General features: G+C 46.3%; 1 protein-coding gene and 1 non-coding gene across 3 annotated transcripts in view; both read right to left on the reverse strand.

Moving 5' to 3' along the window:
* Positions 1–22,543, reverse strand: part of SLC38A3 (solute carrier family 38 member 3) — a 93,791-nt gene extending 71,248 nt beyond the window's left edge. For both annotated transcript variants that reach the window (XR_006416716.1, XM_044451469.1), the window contains exon 1: positions 22,449–22,543. The gene's annotated coding sequence lies outside the window, so the exon portion shown is untranslated. The remainder of the gene's footprint in view (positions 1–22,448) is intronic.
* On the reverse strand, positions 13,917–14,023 carry LOC123034359. The gene has a single exon (XR_006416736.1). It is a non-coding gene; the product is annotated as a U6 spliceosomal RNA (small nuclear RNA).
* Positions 22,544–26,100: the final 3,557 nt, after the last annotated feature.

Genomic DNA, 26,100 nt, shown 5'->3' on the forward strand with positions numbered 1-26,100 from the left:
GCTCCTTATCCATCTGTAAACCATAACCAACAATCAGACCAACCCTCCCTACAATTAGCATGGAGAGGGGTTATTTAGATCACTCATTTGCTCTAAAATGCCAGCTGCTGCGCTCCAAGTGGAGTTGGTGCCATATTCTCTGATACAGAGTCACCACTCCATACAAAAGCGTAAGCGACCTCGTATTGCTGTTATTTAGGGGAAATAGTAGCATGTTGGGATGCTGACACCCATCTGTCACTGTGAAAACTTGGTCTGTGGAATTGCTAATCTAGATATGCGATTCAGTCTTCCCATCTAGAAAAAGACACCTCTTGGTGCAGAGAAATGTTAGCAAAATCTATGTGGTACTGTTCTTGAAGTGATGAATTGAAGCCTTGCCACAAACAGCACCTCTGTTGGGGGTGGGGGGGGGGGGAGATGAAGAAAGAAAATGCATAAAAGAGACCAACATGGGCAACTGCCAGGATGCATCTGTGGGTTGGAGGAAGACTAATGATTTGATGGTGAAGCCCAGTAAGGCAGAGACCCTGTGGGATGGCAGTTCCTAGGTCAACGAACTATTTGCCTGTTCTGGGTGTGACTGAACTCTCTCTGAAGAAGCCAGGGGTAGTCTGGGGATGATGCTCCATCCACCTTTGTCACTGGAGGCTCAGACCACTTTGGTGGCCTGGAGTGCCCACTACCAGCTTCAGGTGGTACTCCAATAAACCCATTTCTGGACAGGGTTAATCTAGCCACAGCGATCTCTGTATTGTTAACCCTATGATTAAAATACTGTAATGTGTTCTGTGCCTTGGTCCAGAAACTGCTGCTTATGCGGAATGAGCTGGGACATCCTTGCCCACATAAGACCTATGTTAAAAGAACTGCACTGGCTCCCTATCAGCTATGGAGCCCTGCTCAAGGGTACATTATAGTCACACAAAGCCCAGAACGACTGGGAACCTGGACACCAAGCAGACCACCTCCCCCTATTATGCACCCATCTGTATTCAGATCATTGGCAGAGGCCTTGCTTGTCATTCTAATATTACTGGAATCTTGCCTTGACCGCAGGCCTGCTTGGTGGTGGTGCCAATCCTGAACCCTTGCGCAGTTCAGGAGGCAGAACGTGTGGCATTGTTCAGACACCTTCTGAAAATGCGTCTCTTCAACACTTGGCACTTGCTTAACGCATCTCTGCCCTGTAATTCAGTTAGCATGCTGTTCCATTTTATTGATCCTGTACTTCTCTATAGTTTTACTATTATTATTGTAACTGCATTGTTTTTAAAACTTAATCTTAAATCTGATTTTAATATTATATGGAAACCTCACAAGACTCTACCTTAACATTTAGAAGTACAGATGATTAATCAATCAGAGAAGATGAGAAAGTAGATGGGAGAGCATCTGGAACTGGCTGGGGAGGAAAGAGAGATTCTCCCCAGGGCCAGCCAATTTAGTAGACTGGTGGCAGTGGGAGGACTTAAACACTGCAATTCCCCAGACAAAATCTTGACTGCATCTTCTGTGCTGCATTGCGCATGGGCATCTGCACTGCATTTAAACACCGAATGGCACGTTTTACTAGACAAACCTCGGTATTTTGCAAACTGCTGTGCTAAACCAATTCTGTGTCAGGCTAATGCTACCTAAATGTTCCCCAGTGTTGGGCTTTCTCTGTGTGGGTTGCTTATCCTGCAAGAAGGCCCCTTTTCTGCCTACAGTAACATAGCAGCTGCTGAGTTCTTAAGTTTGATGACACAAGGTAAGGGTCAGTATAATTGCCTTGCAAAAGGAAATCAGCAAAATCCAAAGGGGATTTACTTCATGAGCTGATGAATAATAATGTTTCCTGCTGGCCTCATCTGCCCCTTCTCCCAGTGCTAGCTGGGATTAAGGCATGGATGGTATGACAAGTAGGGCTGTGATGGATTTTGGGGTAAACAAGTTTGGTGGAGACAGGAGGCATTCGGGGAACTGTTCATCAGACAATCGCTTACTTTATCTGTCTGTCACTGCTCCCCGAGCTTACCTTTGTTACACTGATTTATTGTTGTTCACAGCTGCAATCACCTTGTCAAGTGCTATTTTTGTTCATGTTCAAATAGAAATGGTTCTTGTTTTAAGAACAATAACCATAGAGCAAGGGTGTTGCCCTTTCTCTGAATTCGCTCCCCTCGCTCTCAGTGCATTGTATAGCCAAAGCTGACTGGATATGTGACATCTCTGTCCCTAGACAGAACAAGACCTATTTGAAAACGAGACAGAACTAAACCTGACCTGGTGGCTGTAACTGATCAGGTCTGAGAAGACATTACTGCTGAAAAACTGTGTCACTGCCAAGAACCAGGGAGAAGAACATGCCTTTGTGGCCATACTCTGATTGTGCGAACAGTGTTTTCAGCTGCCCCTTTCAAAAAAGCCACACAATCCACTGAGAAGTTATGTTGCACAAGTTCCACTGAACTGAAATGAATGAAACGGGAACAAGCAATGGGGATTTGCACAAAGACAATATCCCAATGGATTATCTCTGTAGTATACACTCACACATACTGTACATGGACATATATCAACCAGATTTTTTTCTTTTTTAAATAGAAAAATGCTTACAAAGAAAAGGAAAAGGAAGGAGTACACAAGCAAAACAATCCAAAGAGAGAGAGAAGGTATCTCTTCGACCCTGGTAAATACCCATTAAGGGCTTCTATGACACATGTAAGGGTAATTCAGGAAGCTGGAAGAATTTGCTTCAGGCAACAAAGCCAGGCTATCAACATCCAATTCTCATTCCAACAGATCCAGTCACAGGAAAGGGTCCCAGACAGAAGCCTTATGGCACAGCCTCCGTTGCTCTCCAGAGGCCTGGCAAAGATATGGGAACTCAAAACCCAGGTCTTGCCCTTTAGCCACGCAAAAGCAAAAAAAAAAACCTCTTCCTTACTGCCTCCTCCTGCCCAGGATTTTCTGCCTGCTGGAACGAGGCTTGCACAAAGAGAGAGCAAACAAACCAACCAACCATCTTCAGCAGTTCTGCTTAAGTATGATAAAGAAAGCATGTTGCACTTTCATGTTGGGTACTATTACCCATGATAATCCAGCTTTAGCAGCATGTACTGTCTGCGTGCTGACAGCCAGGTATGCCGGCAGCCTTCCACGGGGTACAGAGAGCAGAGGCGGTGACTCATCCCTTGCCCTCCCGGCATCAGCTGGGGTGGGACTCATGAGCTTAGCGTGGTGCTCCAGCTGAACAAATGCAAGTAGGAGCTGACAGAAGGGAGAGCCCACCCTGCCATCATCCAGCAGGAGCATTAAGCAAGAGCCTATCGGCCTTCACCCGCCACCATCAGGGTGTCGTGTTTTTGCTCTGTTTCTTTCTCTGCTGGGTGTTGCCTTCTAACCAGTTGTCAAGGCTGCCCACTTTGGGACAGAAAAGAAGCAGAGAAACCCATTCACCATCGCCTTAACGGAGTGAAGACTGGCTCCAGGTCCCCATAGCGACATCCTCAGTCTTTGGGGCAGAGGAAAGACACCTCTTTTATCCTGCTTCAGCTTTGGGGAAGTCTGCAGGGCCACTTTCCAGTGGCAGGTAGAGCCAAATGCCCACACACCGAGATATTTGTCTTAAACCTCTTACCACCAGGAACCAGGCCTTAGGAGGTTCCACCTTTTAGAAAGGGTGTGTGTGTGTGTGTGTGTGGAGGGGGAGAATAAAAGCTAGAAAACCACCAAAAAGTCATGGAAAGCAGGCAAAGCCAGCGGAAGGGCTATCCAGCGAACCTCACAGGACTGGACTTGACCCACAGGTTGAGGTACCCTATTCCTACTTTGGGAAATGATCGTCCCCTGCTTGGTAGGTCCTTCCTCTCTCTCTTCTATGCCAGTCTAGAGGGAAAGGAAGATCCCACCAGCACAAGAGAAAGCTACCTTCCTTCCCCCCAAATAATTCCCTGTATTTGCTTTTCCAAGAGACTGCTGGACTGTTAAAGCCTCTGCTGCTGTATTTAACAATTCGCTTGTTAGAGAATTAAGTGCGCCTGGATTGGCCTGATGGTGAATGACAGACAGGCATCTCTTCCGAACAAACAGTATTCTGAACATAAGCTGGACAACCAGAGAGGGAGGCTCAGTAATGGATCAGAGGCTTAGAAGAGCCTGAGGGAAGAAGTAGCGCAGTTTATGTACAGACTGATTAGAGTTCACCCAGCGGAGAAAGCAGGGGATTGGTGGCAGATTGGCAAATGATGCACAGGGCAGTATGGGGGCCATGGGGAGCTAATGAGGGAGGTCTAGGGAGGTGAAAATGGGACACAGCAGCATCAGGGAGGTGGCATAATGGTTCAAAAGGCATCAGGGGACCTAGTGGGAACAAGAATATCACAGAGCACAAAGACATTTTGGAAATGGGAAAGGATTCTTTACACACCTCCATGGAGCCCTGTTAAACAGACTATCTCATAGGCATAGGCATAGAACGTGCCCAGTGACAGCATGGCTTCTAACTGGCATCCCATGTTTGAGATCAACCCAGCCTACCACAGAGCTAAGCCACTGGAATTTCCACAGGCTCCAAAACACAATTCTTTCCTGTGGGGGCAACCTTAATGTAAAATGAGAGAGAAGACAGCTCGAGTTTCCATTTAGCCTACCTCAGCAGCTCAACTCCTGGCAGAATGCCTCTCCTAGCATAAACCCAGTACTGCAGTCACCCTCTAAGGGCTTCTCCCAGGTGCTTCTTCTGAGGGTGGCTTGGAAGGCGGCAACAGAACATGGTGACTTCTTGGTATTGGCCTCCCAACTGTGGAACGGACTCCCCTGTAAAACCTGCCTAATATGACAACTCTGTTACATTGTTAGCTCCAGGTTAAGACCATCCTTTACTTCCAGGCACCTGGAAGCACATGATATGATTTTAATCAGGTCATGGAATATTGTTTGGATATGTGTTACTGTGTCTGCTGACTATATGATTACAGTTCATTTTTAAATCTTAAGCACCCTATTGTATTTTTAAGGTTGTTAATCTTTGTAAACCAAAGAGAGCTTTGGCTATTGGGTGCTACAGAAATGTAATAAATTAATAAAATGAGGAAAAATGAAAAGGAACTCAACAGCATGTGAGAAGAAAGGGTATCCGTGACTTCGGAACAAGAGGCTGGCTTGCTTGCATGCTCCTCTCCTCTCATCTGGAGTATTTAAGTCTGGCCAGTGTCAAAGCCAGGATTCCATATCATGAGTCGCCTTCTAGCTAGTGCAAGAGATGGAGCTGAAACCAAACGAAGTGTAAGGCAAACGGGAGGGGCATCGCTGGCCATTGAACTGGTGAAGTCTTGCAGTCCTTACTGCCGACGTGCACTGGCACAAACACAGTTTGCACTGATGAGTTGCTACAGGTCGCCCTTAGAGGGAGCTGCGCACCTTCATCACAGTCACTCCAAGCCAGAAGAAGGCAACTTCTGGCCATCCAGGCGTTCGGACTTACAATTCCCATCTGCACCAGGCAGCACAGCCAGCACTGAGGAGCTGTAGTCAAAACAACTGCAGAACCATAAGTCTCCCACCCCTGCTTCGGATGGTCAGGCAATAAAAAGCAACACACCTCACAGCACAACTTGCAAAGGCTGGGCTCATCCACTGCTCGGTCGTGACCCGTCACATGCTTTCTGGCTGTGATGGTGGAAAGGTTCTTGCTTGAGGAGGAGCTGCTCAGAAAAGGGACACAGAAAATGGATCAAGAGCCTGCAGTTGTGCCGTTTTGCTGAAACACACAAGTGGGGACTTAGCCAGCCCCTGGATGGGGGCATCCATGCAAGGAATAAGACATAATATACCAAATATATTTCTTTATCAGTGTCTGTGTGAGGTCAGGATGGTCATAAAACTAATATATTGTTTAATATATTGCTGCTGGGTGCAGTTTATTCTCCAGACAGCACAGAACTTTGTAATCTACCAAGAAAATTTCCTTCAGTCACTGCACAGCTGCTAGCATTCCACAGGTAAAGCCGTTCCCATCACTTTCTTTCCCCGCCGAAGCAAGCAGCAGCTGCTGAACATCTGCCTGGCTGCTGCAGGCACCCTGCCAGAAAAGGGGTGTTTTCTCTGCCTATCAACAGGGTTGCCAGCTTGTTGCAACCTGAGACCTCATCAATGTGCAGCTTTAATTTCCTGACTGTGGCTGCAGCGGTGATGGCGGCAGCAAAGGCAGGGGCTGCTTTTCCCACCTGTTTCTTCCCCAGCTGTGCCAGCTGCCACCCTCTTGCAGGATGCTCAGGACTGGGGAGGAACAATGAGAAAAAGTCACCCCTTTGCAGGCACCAGGAAATGCAGGCCAAGGCCTGGCAAATCTGCCTATGCACAGTAAGGATTTTTGTGGTTCTCTCATGTTGACCTGCTAACAGCCTGCACAACTGTAGCTCAGGCACAGCCAGGGACATATTTTAACCCATTAATTACATTTGCAGTAATTGCTGGAATAACAGATATCAGGGGTTGAATTCAGATTCAGTCACTATTGCTTATATACCCACCAAAAGGAAGGGATAGCCATGGTTAAGTTAAGCACCGTTTCTTTGAGTGGACCTGCTCTACATACGCCTAACTTGGCATCCAACCCTCCATATTTAGACACACTGTACATTTGGAATGATGTTCACTGAAAACAGTGTCCCTTGTACTTGCTTACACAGCATCCGCACGCCATAAATACACACACACAATCCTGAGAGGGAAATCAGGCTGAGAAGCAGCAGCTGGTCAAAACTGTAATCATTACACATCGTTGCAGTTTAATGTATCATTTCATTATTTTAATCCATTTCAATAGCCTAAGCCACCTTGAGTGACATTTTTGGTAGGAAAGCAGGGAAGAGATCAAAGAAATAAATAATTGATCTGGTAAACTGAAACGACGCAGTCCCAGTCTGCAACTCAAACCGCTGCAGTACACTTTTATGACTGTGATACGTTTATGTTGATGTTTCAAATAATTAAGTGTAGAAGGGAATACTTGTGATGCTCCACTCAGAGTCTGGATACTCAGGAGAGGCACTTCTACATTTTAGATTGGGGAAAACGCACACAAAAGCCGGAACATCATCAAAGGAACGGCACTTGAGGGAGAAAGTGGGAACTATTCATTACATGGGGAAGGGGCATGGCCAGACTGGGACCCCAGGTGGGCCACATTTGGCCCCCAGCCCTGAGGGTCAGCACTCTTGTGCAAAAGATGCAGAAACAACACACCTCTAAATGCTATTTTCTGGAAAGCAACAGCAGGGAAGGGGATACTGCTTTCATGGCCTGTTTACGGACTTCCAGGAAACATCCTGTTAGCCACTGCGGGAGACAGGAAGCTGGGCCAGATGGAGCCTTGGCCTTTTTCATCAGGCATCCTCTGACATTCTTCAATACATGTTGCTATATATCAGGAGCAGTCCAAGAGGTATGGAGCTGGGACTTGATTGCCCTGCCCTTGACTGCCTTGCCCCTTCCCGGTACTATTCAAAGCTGAACAAAATATGCAGAATAGGCCAATACTGTACAGCTATCTCTGTAACTGCATCTATATAGATGCAAAATAAGACAGCATAAAATGCAGACTCTAAGCAAGCTGCTGAATTTGGTTTTATTTGTTTTAGTGCATTATGCAGTGTGAGGTGGAGGCCAATGTTCTTCCATTTTTCAGATGAGGAGCTGAAGCCAAGGGATAGATTTCCTAGGAAGCCTCCCATGGAGTCCATGGCTGGCCTGGGATTTAAACCCAGCATAGTGTTCAGGGCACTGCATTGATTCTTTGCCCAGTACCCCGTCTGTGTACAAACTGTTTCAGCAACAAGTTTTGCTAGGAGGAAATGCAATGTTTTTCTTGTGTCAGCCCCAACTCCAGGTATCTGGCTCCACAATAGAAAACAATGGGGAGCTATTTAAATAATCAGCCCTAGAAACCTCATTCTCTCTCTGAAGGGTCATGTTTACTCTGATACTTCAATGGAATTTGGATTCCATTAGAAAATATAACTAGGAGAGCACAAATGTTCCATCTGGAGGAAGAGAAGAAGATAATGGGCTTTCACCCTCTTCTCCTCCTTTGCAGGAAGTGAAATTCGCTTAAGGATATGAGCAAAATCAGTTCGCACATGGATTGCCAGCATTTTTAACCTCCCCACCACCTGGAATGGCACTGGCTTCCCTTTAAGTTTTGATATAGAAACTTAGTTTAATGTCTTTTTTCCCCTGCTACTCTTTGGGTACTTCCAGGAAGACAATTCCTAGCATTATTCGTTCTCCCTCACTTAAAAAAATGCAAGGAGCAGAAGGAAAACGCAGGAGGGTTACACAAGGGAAGATGAAAATGGCTAACTCTGCTTCAGGATCCTACATTGAGGCAGGGTGATTGCACAATTAAAACCTCACCTGGAAGCATCCTGCCCATCTCTAGCATAGGGGTGAGCAAAAATAGCCTGCTATTTGAGGCTACCTATTTGTGTTCCATTTCTTTTTCTAACCCCTCCGTGTGTGCCATCATCTTCCTCCAGCCTCCCACATGCCTGCAGTTCTGTGGCTCCAGGACACATGTATAAATTTCTTTGCCGCCAGCAGCCCCTTAACCTTGCAGCCAGGCCTGGGCACAGTGTCTCAACACTACGTGAGAAGAATATTTTGCCTGCTTCCCATGGAGTGTGTGCCATGTGGCTGGCTTCCTGGAGTTGTCCAGTCACACCCCCTGTGGCCACAGCACCTGCAGTCACAGTATCCGGTTGCCCTTCCTCTGTGCTCTCCGATTGCTGCACCCTGTAATAAACCGATCACCGTCAACAGTCTTGTGATCCAATCATGGGCAGTGAAGTACATGAAAGGGCAGGATGCATGAAGATTTCTCACTGACCCGTGTTTAGGGAATGAGGTTTTTGTTGTAAGGAAAGAAGGTGACCTACAAATAGCAAATCCTCCAAAGCATCCAATGCGTCCATCCACGCGGCTCTCATGCCTGCACATCCAATGCATCCTGGCCTCCTCTCACTTCCCTTGAAAGCTCTAGGTGCTCATCTCTTCATGCTACTCAAGCAGATCCCTGTTTGCACAGCACCGACTACTAGGAGGATGTCCTCCCAGATGTGCACAGGATCACTGCAGCCTCCCACTCCCAATATTTAGGTTGCTCTCAGGGCTTTGCTCCATGTGGGCTTTTGCTTATGAAAGCATGTCAGGCAGACACTTGGCACCAAGGCAGGGGGAAGGCGCCAGCGAACCTCTAAAAGCTGTTGGGACTGCGACCTCCATCAGCACCGAAGCAAGGGCTAAATCTCATGCTTATGCACAGAAGGTTTGGGTCTCTGACATGTAAAATACATGCCCATAAGGCCACTTTAACATGGCAATATTTTCCATGCAAACACACATCTTCATGAACTGTGAAATGAGAAGGAAGCTTTGACACAAGGTCTCTGCTCAAGCCTCATATGCACTACTGGAGGTAAAAGACAAGCACATGGAAATGGGGGAGAGGTGCGTTTAGCCTTCCCACACCTGCAATCCTAAACATTCTCTATTTGGTCTCAAGGAGAAGAGCAGGGTTTTCTTCTGAGTGGTTAGGATGGAAGTCTGTCTAGGAATGTCTTCTCCTTAATCCCAAGCATGTGACAGCTGGTTGTGTTTACTCAGTGATTGTTTGTGGGAACTCTGTACATGCTCCTGAACACTCGCTTTATGCTCTGTAACTGTCTTACAGAACTGGGACTGGAAAGGGGAGAGTCGCAATTGTCTGTAAGACAGAGAACAGAACAGAGAGAGCAAAAGAATGATTGCCAGCCCCAAAAATGTCAAGCTCAGAATCGATGTCTTAGTGGCTCGCTGAAAGCTGGCATCAAATAAATTATGATTGGTATAAAAGTCATTTTGATGTGCCTATCACTGGACCATCTTTCAGGAAACTCAAACTGGGGGGGGACAGGGAGTGGCATTATCAACCTGGGAACCATGACGGGCTGAGTGAGCAACCTGCCTGAACATCGTCAGCCGAAAGGGAAACAGGGCTTATGTTCTGAAACCGAGTGCAGTGATAGGCCTTCTCCCATCTTTCTGGCTTGCCAAGCTCTCCTGGCTTGCTAAGATCTCCCCAACATGACTGAAATGCCATGTGCCTGTGTGCAGGGGTCATTGCTTCTAGCCTCCTTGTCGAGCATAACTAAGAGCAAGAGGCGCCTCGAGGTAGAAAAAAGCAGAGAAATGAAGGATCTTGGCATGTTCCCAAAGACTCTCAGTAGAAATGAGGTGGGAGTTGAGGACAAGAGATTGTTGAATGCGCCTGCCCTCAAATAAGGAAATTATTACGAGAATGTTTTCCTTCTTCCTTGATTTATTCAGTGGTCCTATATGCAAACTTGTGGTCATCCACTGATCTCAAAGCAGAGGTCACTTGGGCGGCTATGGCGCTAATGATGAGTCTCAGTGTGGCGCCATTGGGAGGCATGAAAGAAGAAAGCATGCATCTCTTCAGATCCCTGCTCTAGGGAAAAAAGGAAGTATTTTGGGCAAAAGGAAGCAAAAAAGCCCCAGGAAAAAAGCAGCTTGAAGAGGGCAAGGCCAGACAAAAGAGTAGGAGAGGACGGGAGCCTGTGAGTGCTTAACACTTTCTCCACCTGTCACTTGTCTACTCCCAGACTGTCTACCAAACTTCTTTACCGACACACATAATGAATTCCAAGCGAGTTTTCGGAGAAGCAAACATATATTTGGGCACCTGTTGGGGACTTGAGGCAAGGGAAAACAGTCTGAGAAAATGATTTGGAGCAGAAAAACGGAGGCAGGCTAAGGAGACACATGCACACCCACATGAAGCCCCTTTCTCTGTTCCAAATCCATTTCCCTCCAGGAAAAAACAGCCATTGGGCTTTTGTATTCAATCCGTAGTTAGGCTGTGAATTGCAGGCATGTATTTCAGTGGAGCACTGGAAAGCTCCTATATCCCACCAAAGAAGAAAACTTGGCACAAATATTGCAGAGCAATTACTGTTCCTAGTGCCAGGCACATTGGAAAAGGCATCAATGCTCTCCTAGTTTAGATCTGGTATCGACAGTTTTTCCTTCCATACAAACAGGGGCTTGATCTGAATTGGGTTTGCAGCAAATGGCAAATGATGAAAGCTCCCTTCCTTCCCACAACAGGGTCCTGATCCAGTTTGGCCCTGATCCTGTTCAGCCCTGCCCTCCCCCAGCTAAATGTTGTAACGTCTAAGTTGAGTCTCACTCTTATGCATTCCAGTCCATGGGCCTAAATGCCAGTGGCCACCAAGAATGTGCCCAGAGCCATCTTAACTCCTAAGGTGTTTTTGATGTAAAGCTTCATCATGAAAGCCGACTCCACTTATGGCACCATAACAATGTGGATTGTGGGCGAGAAAGGGTGATTCTCAAGGCCATATGTAGGATCCATATGTGCGACCAGATCACCGCTGGATCTCCTCCAGCTTCTTAATCTGGATTTCCAAAAGTTTGCTTTAAAATAGATGCTCACTGCCTCAGTGGAAGAAGAATTTAAGGAGCCACCAGATACTTGGTGGTGAGAACTACCCATCAAAGACACGGTGCCGTTCTCCCATCTTCATCCTTAAATTATATACATATTTTTGATAGAAAGGAAGAAGGCAGAAGCAGTGTTTTCTTAAAGTACAGATGATTGAACTGCCGCTAAGAAAGCACGAAACAGCCTGAAAACACATCCTCATACAGTAAATAAAATTGTTTACCTTTATGCACTATTTTTAAAAAGAAAATATTGATGGTGAATGGGACTGGGGAATAATTTACGGTCTTCAAACCATATGGAAATGATGAGTTCCATAGCACTGGAAATGGGTGAGACATTCACTGGTTCACATTTCAGAGTTAAATAACCAAAGCCACACTTCCCAAGCACAAAAGGAATAATTAGCAATCAAAATCCATACACTTCTGGTGTAGTACTGCAATTGTTCCCTGTGTGCAACAGAAGGTACAGGGTGTATACTTTTGAAATAATGCACATAAAACAATTTATTCAGTGGAAACACTGCTTAGAAATGCATGCATTTTAGAAAATATATCCATTCAAAAATACAAAACACGTCTATTTAAAAATATAAATGAAAATTATATACACATCCCCTTCATGGATCACTGCCTTGTCATGGCGAAGGGCCTTGTGTAGCTCAAGGAAGCTATGAGCTATGCTGTGCAGGGGCACCCAAGACGGACAGGTCATAGCAGAGAGCTCTGACAGAAGGTAATCCACTGGAGAAGGAAATGGCAACCCACTCCAGTATCCTTGCCATGAAAACCCCATGGAGAACTATAGCTCAGCGTAATGCATAATCATGACAGAATGCACTTAGCATCAGAAAACTGGGAACCTGAATGAAATCATTCTTGAGAGACTTGCTCATTCTTATTCTTGCATCCTTCCTTTTCCTGCCAGCTACCTCCACGTGTCACTCCTCTGATTTCTAGACTTAATTAAAAGAAGCCCTTAGATTTATTCTAAAGACTTATAGCCCAAAATGTTACTGTGGACCATTCAAATTCTCAGTATTTGGCTGACAGGGAAGACAAAGATACCTTTCGAACTGGCAATTAGATCTTGGCCTGCCCCGCTGAGTCCCAGCCCCATAGCTGGGTTTGTCTGCTGCTAATGACTCGGTGCTGTTGCATGCCTTCCACAGAGAAAAGCCAAGTCAGCTGAAGGGCCTGCATTCTGCTCAGGACCGTTGCCCCAGTTCTTTCTCCCACTTATGGGAGCCAAGATGGCCATTCTGTCTGGAAGCATGAACTCAGCTCTCATGTCCCAAGCTGCCCTTTGGAAGGAAGCATAAGCCACCTACTAAGCATGGCTTCCAGAAATCAAGAGGAAAAGCACAATCCGATTACAGGGTCTTCAGAAAGGATGAAGAAGCCAGGCATCCAGGCGCCAGATTTCTTCTCTGTTAGCCAAAGCAGAACTGCTGTGCAAACAAACCCTAAAACAAGCTAGTGCAGAGGATGCCGCTTTGGTCACTAGCAGAATTTCCTCTCTGCGTGGAATGTCCTGGTGCTCAAAGGGAAGTGCAAGAGGGAGAGCAACAGATCGCCACCACATGCCAAGGACATGACACAGTGAGGTTTACTTAGAGTTGCTTCCAGAACAGCATCTTCCAGGGCTACCAGAACACTGTCCTGGGACGTTTTGTAAAGGATGGAGTATAAATATTGTTAATAAATAAATAAATAAATACTGTTTTCCAACCTAAGTTACACATGGAAATGCACTTCATTCCCCGCTTTTGATGCAGGATGGTTCGGGTTTTGTGTACACAGCTACATGAGTGGGCTTAACCATGTGGGCAGGGAAGGGACAAACCACCTGTTTTTAAATCAACCACTGCATTGTGCATTGTGTTTTTAATTGCAGCACTACAGCACGATTGCTTCAATAATGCTGAAAAGTGGAAGAATTAAAAACAAGAGGACAAATGAACACAGTGGCCCAGTATCAACAGTTGTTATCTGGATTTAATTATCAGAAGATCCTTAACTATAGTTTCCCATTTTGTCTGAACAGAGAAACTGTGGTTACCAGCTTAAGACCAAAGGGTTGTTCACACGTTGTTGAGCACCAGTGGATGTACTGCAGGCAGCATATTCACTTCTTCAGCGTGACCCATGACTAGCTTTCTTGTAGGCTGTACAACGTGCCATGCAAGCCCAGACTGCTGGGTTACGCAGGGCTACACAACAAGCCATGGCTTAACCACTGGGTTGTTTAGCTCCTAAAGAATCCAGGGGTCTGCATTTGTGTGCCATGCTGTACGGCCGACAAGGTGTCAACCATGGATTGTGCTGGAAAAGAGGAAGGCATGTGGCACACAGTGTACTTGCTCATCCCACCCAGAGATGATAGCCCATCATTTTAAAAAGAAAATACGGAATGCTTCACAAATTTGTCTGCCACCTTTGAGCAGGGCCCATGCTAATCTTCTCTGTACCAATCCAATTTTAGTGTATGTGCTGCTGAAGTGAGCACACCCATCAATTTTTAAACCAATAGTTTGTCATTTTATGTGAGAGAGGATGAAGCCAGGTATTAAAACATGGTTTGAAGCTGGTTTAATATTCTAAACAAGCCAGGATATCAAATTAAGTGCAAACCATGGCTTAATATTCTGGCTTGTTTGGAAGAAATGGGAAAGTAGGATTAAGTGAAGGTTTGATTGTTGCATGGAGCAAAGGGATATGTGCTCAGGCGAAAGACTCATGTGTAGCTCAGCTTATTAAGCCAATTCTAAAGTCATTTCTGGTTTCTGCCTCCTTGTTACGCTGTAGCTTGGTGCAGCAGTGTGCCAAACCAACAGGATCTAAGGGTGCAGCTAAGCATGTTCTGTCCATCCCTGTGTCTGCCATCTTCCCTCCCAGTTGTGGGCGTTTTGGACTGTGCCTACTTCTTTGAAAAGCAGCTTTTCCTGTGTGTGTGCTTCCCAATGTCAATGGGGACAACTCAGTGGAGAAGAGCTTTTTTTAAAAAAGCTGATGCCCTAAAAAGAAAACATAGTATTAACGTTATACTTTCAGGCATTCTGATAACCCAAAGGATCTTTTTCTTAACATGTTAAGAATTATTGTTCCCTCTGAAGATGTGCTTTTGATTGGAGGGCCTGCTGAGTTCTGACAGGGAAACTGAGGTGAAAGATATGGAGGTGACAAGAAACAAATATCCGGGTAAAAATTAACGGGGAGCAGCAGGGAGCGTGTGCACATACAGCCCTCCATTTCTGCACAATGCTCAGAGTATGCATCGTTTCACTGTCCTGCCAGGCATAACACAGCTTTAAAAACAATGCCCCGAGAAAACAAACCAACCCTGAGAGGTAAGAGCTTTACTTATTATGCATCCGCCAAAGAAAATAGTCCAAATTGGAAATGGTTTGTTTGCTCCACAGCTCATGTGCTTCCAGCTGCAGTATTTCCGACGCTGCTGGCAATGAGATTTGGCTCTTCTGCCATGCAATTCAGCCCCCAACCCGAGGGACTTGCATGCCTGCCTAGTCTACACTCCCTCCACACAAGACCTGCTGTTCAAGATGTTGCTACACTGTGTTGCAGGCACACTGTACTGACTGAGACTCAAGCACAGGAACAAAAGTGTTCCATGAGTCGATGTAATGGGGAGCTGGGAGGCAATTCCAAGTGGCACTTTGAGTGCAAAACAAACTCCTGACAGGCTGCAAAGGCTCTCCAGGGACCTGCATCTCAAGAAGGAAAGGGAAGTTCTTTCAAAGGCTGAGATGGGCCTCAGGGTAAAGCAGAGGTGGCCTGATTGTGGACTGGTCTACCCCTCTTCCTGCCCAGAAGCACAGGTGTCTACTGCAACTTTTGACCTGGATGTCAAGAAGGGCAGAGAAGCAGAAAGGGACGGTGGAAGTGCCCATTTACATCATCCCAGGGAGACACCTGAACCCACAGGTCTTGTTTCCCATTGTCTTACTTCTTATGGCACGTGGTTCCAATCTGCCGCCCTCATAAAAAACTTGTTCCCTCATGCAGACACCAATACAAAGGTGATGTGAACATGCTCTAATTGCTCTCTGGGTGGGATCATTGGCCCCTCAACAGAGTTCGAATCTTTCCTGTTGCAGAATCCTCGAACTCAGATTCCTCCATGGTTGGCAGTAGATACAGGTGAGGAGAGGAGGAGGAAGAAAACAAAGATGAAGAACATTCATTGACATAATTAATGTACTGCCCCAAGATGCAGTGACGGCGACTTGTTTGGATAGGATTGGGCCAATACTTGTGGCTGTAGGTATTAATAGCTTCTTTCTGTGCATTAAGGGCCTCTGACAAGGAAGGCACGGTGGGGTCTTCCCAGAAAGGTACTTGCACAAATATGTACGAGCGTGAACAAATCATGGCTGAGTTAACACAGTGTTCAGGCCATTGCCACATGCTGATTCACTCCTCCCCTGCCTGAGGCACGCAGGCTTGAGGGGTGGCTGCAGAATTGCCAGAAATACTCAGGAGTGACTCTTGGTGCCCCCACATTGTCTCTTCTTTGGACAGCTGTTCTCGTGCTTTCTACTTTGATTACTTTAGGCTGGCATTAGTTTTAGCATAGCAGCACCAGAATGGGAGGTTCCTATTGTGAGCGCAGAATGGGAACCTGCCCTAAGGGTAATGCAGGGTAGCAGGTACCGAGAAGTCTTAGAAAGACACAAATGGGGATCCTGCATTACTTTGGCTGCCCCAAAGGGGAAATTCAATGCAATTACTTCCCAGTAATACTTTATACATCTAAAGCCCTTGGCTTCACCTGATCTGTGTGGTTAGAACTGCAGGGATAAAAGGACCTTTTCACAAACTAGTTCAGGCATGCTGCAGCTCAAAGGTTCCCAAACATTTTGCACCCATTGACAACTTTGGGGATTTAGGAAACTGCTGCGGGCAACACTACGGAATGCCTAAGCCGTAGATCACTATTTTTGACATTCACCTGTCCCATGAATGGCTCTCAGGAAGTGTCTTATTCAGCAAAAATTGTTTTGTGTCTAGTGGATACCACAACATGCCTTTAAGAAGGGATTGTCTAATTCATCTAATTGCTAGCAGCGTGATGCAGCTAATGCTTCTTTTGAAAGTATTGTTTTGTGATGTTAATTCTTTCTGGGAAAAGGTTACCACACAGATAATTTGGGACGAAGCGAATCCACAGATAAATATTCACTGATGTACATGCTCTTTTAAAATTATTTACCAGATCCATGGAAATTAATAGATGGAAGGGGAAATTTATTTTCTGTGTCCTTAGGACAACTAAAATACGGATTTTATGACAATGGAAGGATAAACACCCACCTCTTATAATGCAATAGGCTGAAGACCTCACAACACTTTTGGTATATGAACAAGCAGCTTACAGACACCAACTTCAAAAGGATACATATTTGAACATTTGGCCTGCTTTTGTTGAAGCCAATGTATAATTGCTAGACAGTTCTATGCATTTCATGCAACTCCACTAAAATATAAGAGGAAAGCAGAACAAATGTTTTAAAAGTATCTTTTTAGATGTTCAGCTTCCCAGAGGCAGCATGTTGGGTCACAGGTGCCACTGGAAATGCCCGCAGGTGACACCTTGGGCCCCCTTGCTGCAGCTGTGATTTTACAAAGAAGCATTGCAAGCCTCTCATTTTTATTGTTACACTTACAACATGCAACATATGTTATATTTAAAACCAAATTATTGCAAGCCACATTTGAGCCTTAGTACAAGTTCTCTTTTTAAATTACAAGTTCCCACCTATATATGCCTTGCTCCTACCCTGTCACACTTTCCTTTTAAATGAAGCAAGACCCCTGAGTGTGCATGCGCTCCAGCACAGGAGGAGGAAGGCATCCCCCAAAGGGTGTGTGGCTCCCTGAGACATATTTGCCACCGGAGGGAAGAGGGGATGCCCTTGCTGGTGCTCGCCACTACAAGAGCAGCTACGGAGATCCCTACAAGTGCAGCAATTCTTAGACCCCGAGGATGGACAGAGGAGGGACCACCGTTTTCCAGCTGTGCTGTCATAGCCCCCTCTCTGCTGTCTTGCTGACTGGCAAAGACTGTTTTCCTGGGCTGGGTGCTGTTTTTGCTCTCTTGTTGCTTGTTTTTAATTTTATTTTAATGGGTTTATATTATTATTTTCATCATAGTTTATTCCTGTCCGTAAGTGGTCTTTAATGCTCCTTTTCATGGCAGAAAGGTGGGTAGAAATCCACCACAGCCATGCATAACCTTGAGGGAGGGCCTCTGGGCTGTGCACATCCAACAAATGTCCATTTATTGTGCCAGAAATGAACAGCACAGGAAGCCCTTGTGTCCAAGAGTTCCGTTTGGCTTCTCGTGACCGGGGAAATGCATCACTTCAAGCAGCAAGGATGCCTACGTCTTTGCCCTGCCTGTACCATTGCCCAGCTTGTGCCTGTCACTCCATCCCACAGTACCTGCCAGTGAAACGGGAATGTAGAACAAAGCCTGCAGGGATGGCATGCGAGTGAATGAATGACTGAATTAGCGCAGGGCTCTTGGAGCTGATCAGATGACGAGAGCCACAGAAAGAGCCCTTCGAAATTACTAATAAGGCTCCTATCCTCCCACACGAACCTTTGATTGTTCCCAACAGTGAACAACTGTGTCCTTGTTTGGGTGCACAGCAAATTAACATCCCAGCATCACACACACGTTGGCAAGACAAGGAGCACCTTGGCCCACGGGCGAGAACCAGCACAGAGCTTCCTATGAGCAGCAGTGCTCAGACCCTCAGCTCGAGGTATGGGAAATCTCTGGGAGAACTGGTGCTTTCTTGGGATAAAGTGGTTGCTTCCTGAGATGCTTTGAAAAAGGTTGCAAAGTGGGCTTTCTAGCTCAGACAAAGTGCAGTGCTGTGGATGGAGGTAGGAACAGCTAGAGAGCGTGGCAACACTGGCTTTGATCAGACTCCTGTGGCTTCAACAGCTGAATGAAAGAAATGCAACAGTCATTAGGCCTCCTTCTCTCCACTTCTCTGTGTACTAATGAATCTCTGCCTATTAGTCTTCTGCCAAAGGAACAGGGATCCTGCCAGAAAAAAGGTGGCAATACTATTTACCTCCTAGTCTGGGAACCAAGATTAAGCTTGATATTATTGATGGGTTCTGTTTCTTTATACCCAAAGTTTCAGGATCACATCTCTGCCTTCCCTCAGAATGCATAAGACTTCTCTTCTCCTTTTCTGCTTGTTCTCTATCTTGTGCTCACCAGAACCATCCACTCAGGCCTATGGAGATGTACAAGCACCCCTTCCACCTAAAGAACGCTATCCTGAATTTGTTCCATAAAGTGGGTGCACTTCTTGTTTGCTAGGACTCTTCAGCTGCTCCAGTATCAGCACTGGGGGGGCGGGATCCACAAGGAGCTTCCAAGCCCCTTCCTGCCCCAAGCCTCTAAAATTCACAAATGCATCAAGCACACAACACACGCATCTATAGCATTAGGAACCTATAGCATGGGTCTGGAGCAGCTCACAGGTGTGTTTTGAATCAGACCTTCAGATAACTATTTTAACTTTATACTCAAATCACCTCCACTTCTCTGCCAGAGCTGCACTGAAACATGCTCACAGGGAATAACATCTCTGATTTTATAAGTCTAAATTTCTAGACCTTGAGAATCCAGAAGAAAAAGTGCTGATTTCAGCTGCGTGCTTGGTTTTCGGAGGCAAAACGCTTGCACGTGTGACTTTATAAGCACTCCTCTGCCCTCCCCTGACCATACAGAGTAGCTGATTAAATCCACAGGTCTAGGTACACTTTAATTTGAGGCATCTGGATGAAGAAATGAGTCCCCAGCATGCAATGTGCTTCCTGGAAATGCGCATCTATACGTCCTCTCCTCTGGCCTTACCACAGCTAGAAGCTCTACTCAGCCTGCTCTCCAGAATGACTCTCTTTTGCCACTGCCACCGCTTTCAAGGGACAGAGAGCAGGACAAAGCACCCACAGCCACAGGAACAGCCATAGTCCCCCAGTCCACTGGTGAGACTGGGCTTCTAATGACAAGGCGCGAATCCTAAGACTTCCCTTGGCCGATAACAACAAAAAGGGCTCTCTTGCATCGCAACAAAAAGCCCAATGGGGCTGTAAAATGCCAAACTAGCCTAGATCTCTGAGGCTCTAGCTCAAGTCTATACCAGAAGGTCCTGATACTTGATCTAGGCTGCAACAGTTTCCAGAGCTAGGAAACATATGTCACTCCCTTGCCCAATTAAAAATTAAAGCTGGAAAAAGTGGAGGGGTTTTTATGCATACAGCACAGCAAATAAATAAACAGTAGACAAGCCCTTATCCTCCAGTCACTCAGCAGACAGCACTTTCCCTGGTTTTGCCATAAGCAGTGCATTATGTTCAGCTATGGATAAAGTTGGCTTAGTAAAAGGATCAGTGTGCCGTGCTGCGTTTAGGACAATTAATGCAGATTTACAGACCTTGGGAGAGCTTTATGAAAAGGAAATGTATCTATCATATGCCTTCCTTCTGCAAGCTTGTTGGAATGCAGTGTTACCCACCACCACAAATAAAATAAATGCAACATGTACCAGTGCATTTCAAGAATTCAGCACATTTATCTCAAGCTTTCCTTTTAACAACCCTGTAAGATAGGGCCATATCAATACTTTCAGAATATAGATGAGTGGGGCAGGAGGCTGAGGATGAGAGAACTATGGCTCTTCTAAGGCTACCTAGTGAGCAGGACCACTTAGACTGGAACCAGGAGTTGCCCCTGCACAACCTTTCCCCCATTGTACCAGAGCTATGATGGCAAAAAATGGGGATGGAAGGAACCTCTGAAGGTCACTTAATCCATTTGGGCATAAAGTAAAATGGCCTATGCCCATAGTAACAGCTATAGTCTCACAGACCGCAAAAAATCAACGAAAACTCAAATTGTCCTGACTAACATTTACCTTCCAGTTAAAGGAATTTTGTACCCAGCTGTAAGTAAATCTTTTCTATTTCCAGGCTGCCCCCTTTTCATTTTTGTCCCACTCCAATTACTTAATCTATATTTTCCTTTCTGGGCTTCAGGATATACATTATTTTTCTTTGATTCACAATAAAAGCTGGATGTTACATACAGAGTTGGGGTAGAACTGCATATAGATTCTACTAGTGCTTGAATTGAGGAGGAAAGATAGGGGACTCTTTAGTAAATATACATGCCTAACTCTTTCCAATTTTAGCGAAATTATGCCCCCCTTTTAGCCACAAAGATAAAGGCCCCCTGTAATTTGAGCAATGAAAAACACTTCCCCCTGAACAAAGCCTTCACAGTACTTTCACTGAAACCCAAAACAGACATTACTCTAAATGTGTCTCTAGCAGCTGAGTCTTTTTACTTTTACTTTAGAGCAGGCCCTGAGGGCCCAATCCAGATTTTAAAAGCACTTCTAAACCCCATGCTCAGAGCTTAATCTGAATTGGGACTCCCCCCACCACTTTAAAGAGTAAATCTTTTGAAAATGCAACTTTTAGAAATATGTTTAAAGAAAGGTCTGCTCTGGCCCTGAAAGCCACCATAAGGAGAAACTCAGCTGAAAGCATCCTCACCCGCACATCTGCCCATTTTGCTCCCTGTGTCCAAAGGAGAAGCTTAAGCAACATAAATTTAAAAAGCATCTGGAGCCAGGAAGAAAAGCTTCTAATGGGGAACTTTTAAGGAATGCCCTTCTCCTTGCCAGCACAACTGAAGATGACGCGTGGAGGACGAGTGTACGAGTGTGTAATTACAGACCGTTGCACACTGAAGTGAAGGCAGGCTGATGCGCCACCTGTGCATGATGGGTGTTACAGACAGATGTGATCATGAAAGCATGATCTGCCCTATGGCCAGAAACGGTGTTGGTGCAGCATTACCCGAAGACATACTTGCCTGTCCCTCCCTGCTCAAATCCAAAAAGTGCACTTTTCTACCTGAGAACAAAGCACTGGGGAATTTGCCAATCTTGGATTCTTTCCATTCTCGCAGGTGTTCAAATCTCAGGGTCGGAGATTAAACAGACCCATTCTTTCCACCTTCCTTTTCTACCTTTCTGAGGGGCCAAACGCAGAGCTGCTGCATGGTACCTACCACAGACTAGTCTAATTAGGACTATATCATTGCTAGTATTAACTCTGGAAACTGCCAAAATGAGGCTTAGAATTACAACCTTTGTTTTTTCTCTTATTCTTATTATCCCAGATCTGCTATTCTGGCACCAAGTAGGAGCTAAAGCAGACTTGTCCAAGAGGGAGCCTTTGGGATGCGCTGGCCGGCCACCCGTCACCTGAGAGCTGGCTGTCATTTGGCACATCCGGGGAGCACCAGGTGGCTGGAGGCTGAGCTAGAGGAGCATTTAAGTTTTAGAAAAGAAAGTGAGAAAGCGCGAGATAAAATTAACTAGCACGGCACGCGGGAGCAGGAGTAGCAGGTCCCCGGCTAAGCCCAGCCTGAGCCCACCGGGGACATCTGCCACATCCGCCCCCCACAGATTAGCTCCCCATTGCCCTGAGGCGCCGGGAGTGCGCAGCCGACACGCCGCTCTGTTATAGCGCTAAACTCCTGCGCGTACGTCAAAGCCGCGGTAAACTCAGCCCACGCAGGTATTAGCCGCAGCAGCAAAACAAAGCGAGGATGGACGGATGGACGGGCGATTAACGCTCTCCGGCAAGGGTCCGGCAGGAGGGAGTGCGCAAAGCAGCCGCGAGTGAAGTTGAAGCGCGCGTCTGTTCCGAGCATTTTGCATTTTGCCAAGCGAGTCTACCCCCCGCCCGCCCCGCACTCGCGCGCGCTGAATAGCGGCATTGTAAATAGCCATCCGAAGGCGAAGCGAGCCGCGGCTGGATGCGTCCCGCCGTCCCTCCCGAGGCGCACACGCGACGGTGCCCGGGGTGCCTACCGCGCCCGGTGGCCTCGCACCTCTCTGCCGCGCCGGCGAAAACTTGTCGGTCTCTCGGCAGTCCCGCGGCGCCCTCCTCGCAGGCTCCCTCCGTCCCTGCCGCTCTCGGTTAAGCCAATAATCCCCAATGGAGGGGAAGATTAATGCCAGCCCGGTCCGCCCCCACGGCCGCCTCCAATCTCCGCGGCGGCTGCAGAAGCGTCACGCGCCCCCCGCCCCGTCGCCGGGACGGGGCGCGATGCGGGCGGGCGGGCGCCGGAGCCGGAGCCCGGACTCGATGCGGGGGGAGCCGGGCGCGGGGGGAGCCGGGCACACGCGCGCCGGCCCGGCTGGTCGCAGGGAGGCGGCCGCGCGGTCTCGCCGTGGCCTCCCGCGTGCGGCGCCGCTGGAGCTTCAAGGCAAGGCGCCCGGGCCCGCCGAGCGCGGGGCCGTGGCCGAAAGGCCTGCCCCATGGCGCCCGTCTTTGCCATGGGAACGACTTGCCGGGGAGTTTGTGGCCGTGAAGTCCATAAAGAATATCGCGGCACCTCGAAGATGGACGCGTTCTATCTGGTATAATACATGCGCTTGATTTGATGTGTCACAAGCCTCTTAGGGCGCAATCACAAGTGAGAAATGCTGAGACAGAAAAAATTCGGAGCATGAAGGGGAGCACCCCTCTTTTTTCGTCAGTTATAACTTTTACCATTCATTGCAGTTTGCAAAGTCTCAACCCAGAATGGGACAAACTGCTGTTTGGAAGAGCCCTCGAGGTATGTGATGCTATTAGAGGTTTTTGGAACAGGCACCGATGATAGCCCACATATTGATCCTTTCCTTTGCGGTCCTCCTTAATGGTGAGGATCCATTCAGGTATTTCTTTTCTGGAATGTAGTAAGTAAGCAAGACTGCAGACCCCCAGTCTCATTCCTTAGAAATCAAAGCAAACTACAAGAAAAGAAGCAGCAAAGAAGGGAGACTGAGGATCTCCTTTCAAAACTATTATTTCCAATTGTCGGAGGCAACAGACGAGTGCCAAGTCTGCCACTCCGACCCTGAGGCCTCTCCCAGTGGCAGGTTACGCTCCCTCAGTCTGCCATTTGCCCCATCAGTGTGTTTAACACCATTTATTTAATTACCTTATTTAACATACTTTTAGGCCACCTTTTAAAGTATAGCCATTTTTCCAAAGTGGCATGAGGGATATACCGTATTTTTCACTCTATAAGACGCATCTGACCATAAGACGCACCTAGTTTTTAGAGGAGGAAAACAAGAAAAAAAATATTCTGAATCAAATGATTTACTAAACTATTTAATAAACTATAACAGAATACAGTAATACCGTATTTCAACCTCGTAAAGTGAACAGCAGTCAACAGTGGCATTAAGAACCATCATCACTATCATTAATGAAAGACTTTAAAGTTTGAGTACTCTTCTAGTTTTTGTTGAACCCACAGAACTCATCATCACTAGAGTCAGAATTTATGAAGCTCTGTTGCTCACAATCACTGACATCACTTTCTTAGTCAGTAGTGGAATTATTGAAGGAATCCACAGTATACACCAGTTATACAAGAGCTGCTGCAGACAATTCAATAAATCGAAAAAAGCCAGTAATGTCCATGCTGCCATACTAGTAAATAATAGAAAAAAACTTCTGACAAAAAAATGACATATTGTACGGTAAATCAAACACACAGCAGACTAAGTAGCCTTTGAAGAATAAACTTCATACACGAAGGTAATGCTGTTCAAATATCCACTGATCCTAAAAAAAAATGTGTCTGATCAACTAACACATAACTGATCCATGGAAAGCTTCTTAATAACCACAGGCACATTCCCCATCACTTCCCCATGGGCTTCATTAAAAGACGGGTTGCCATTTGAAAACACACACCGACCTGTGATTAACAGCTCTCACCTGCATCAAGGAGGGGGGTGGAGCAGGGTGCACCGAGCACGTGCTGGCCAGGTGGTGCCACGTGGGGCCAGCAGCGTGCCGGAGGTGGTCTTCCGGGCGGCGTGGCGGCAGGTCTTTCCAGGTCGTGGGGGTGAGCAGTTCGTTGGTGCGGCCGGCGGGTTAAAGCCCGCAGCTCCTCCTCCTCCTCACCTCTCCCCCTGAGCAGCATAGCTCTCACCTGTGCCAGAGGAGGGGGGCAGAGCAGCGTGCACCGAGCGTGTGCCGGCCAGGTGGTGCCACGTGGTGCAGGCGGGCCGGCAGTGTCCCGGGTGTCGGGCACACACACATTCGCTCTATAAGATGCCCAGATATTTCCCCTTTTGAGGGGGGGGAAGTGTGTCTTATAGAGCGAAAAATACAGTAATAACATATTAAACATTGGGATGAACATAACCAAGCAATAGAACAAACAAATACAAAGTCATCAAGTTTTCACTGTTATTCCTATGACCTGTTCCTTCTCGGGAATCCATTCCTTGATTGTTTTGATAGCCCTTTGTGTTCCAATTGCAGTTTTACTGTGGAAAAATGTCATTAATGTGTGGGTTTTACTTCTGAGTCAATTCCTTGAGGCTTTTGGAATAAACTGTCCTCAGTGAGGATCTTGAAGTGGCTTGCTAGTTCCTGGTTCCTCATAATCATGAAAGTTAGAAACAGTTCAGTGAGTATATATAATAAGGAACTAACTAATATGTCTCTGTAGCACCTGAATTACAAATAAATTAGGCCAACCCTACGTCACCAGGAGATTGCCCACCTTGAGTTCTACAGTCATTCCCTCCAATCAAAACTTGGTTTTACATGACATTAAGGAACTGGGGGTAAGAATCCCAAGCTAAGCTTTGAGCAGTTATAAATCTTGTACTCATAGCTCCAAGACAGGTTTTTCTAGGAGGCACCCTTGCACCCATCCCAGTGCCTAATTTGAGCATAAGACTCTGGAGCACATTGCCACCATGTCAAACAAATGTATAAATGAAAAAGGAGCTGCAGGTATGCAAGGCATAATATGTATTGGACTACCGCAAACCTTGCACCATCACCTCTGGAGGAGCATCCCCTATGGAACACTAGCAGTGTGTCCAATCCAATGCTCTTTTTGGGATGCAAGACACAGTCAAGTGCGGTGCACCCTGCCATGAAAAATCATACACCCAGAACTTGAGAACTGACTCTCAAAACCATTCCTCCACCCAATTCTTCTGTTTTTGTAAAAATAAAAGAAGCAAGTCCTGATATATTGCATGTAAAATCTTTTTTTGCTCTAATTCTCCCACAATTAAGTATGAATACAACCTTCATAAATTAATTTCGGACATTTCTCCAGTGGTCTCCTTTCTGAAACACAGTTCTGAACTGATGTGATACAATTGTTTGTCTAGGTCTCTGACGAATATATTCTTGCAGCAGTTAATATACTATTAACCATAATATCTAACACAGTTACTAAATATCACAATAATATTGCATCAAACTTTTATAAAATTAATGGAACCCAATCCATGTCATAAGTATTTGTTTGATTCTTCCCATCTCTCTGAGGAATTGGCTTCTCTTCCAAACCAAAAGAGCTTTCATCAATGTACTTCTGTGGAGAGTTTTCTAACGTCTCTAGCGCTCACAATCGTGTAAGACATGTAGTGCTGAAATCATACCAAGAGTTTCAGTCGGTTCTCTGCTTTCACATTCCACAATGACACAAAT

This window comes from Varanus komodoensis, unplaced genomic scaffold, assembly GCF_004798865.1.
Source record: "Varanus komodoensis strain SLA01 unplaced genomic scaffold, ASM479886v1 scaffold6_2, whole genome shotgun sequence".
Classification (NCBI taxonomy): Eukaryota; Metazoa; Chordata; class Lepidosauria; order Squamata; family Varanidae; genus Varanus; species Varanus komodoensis.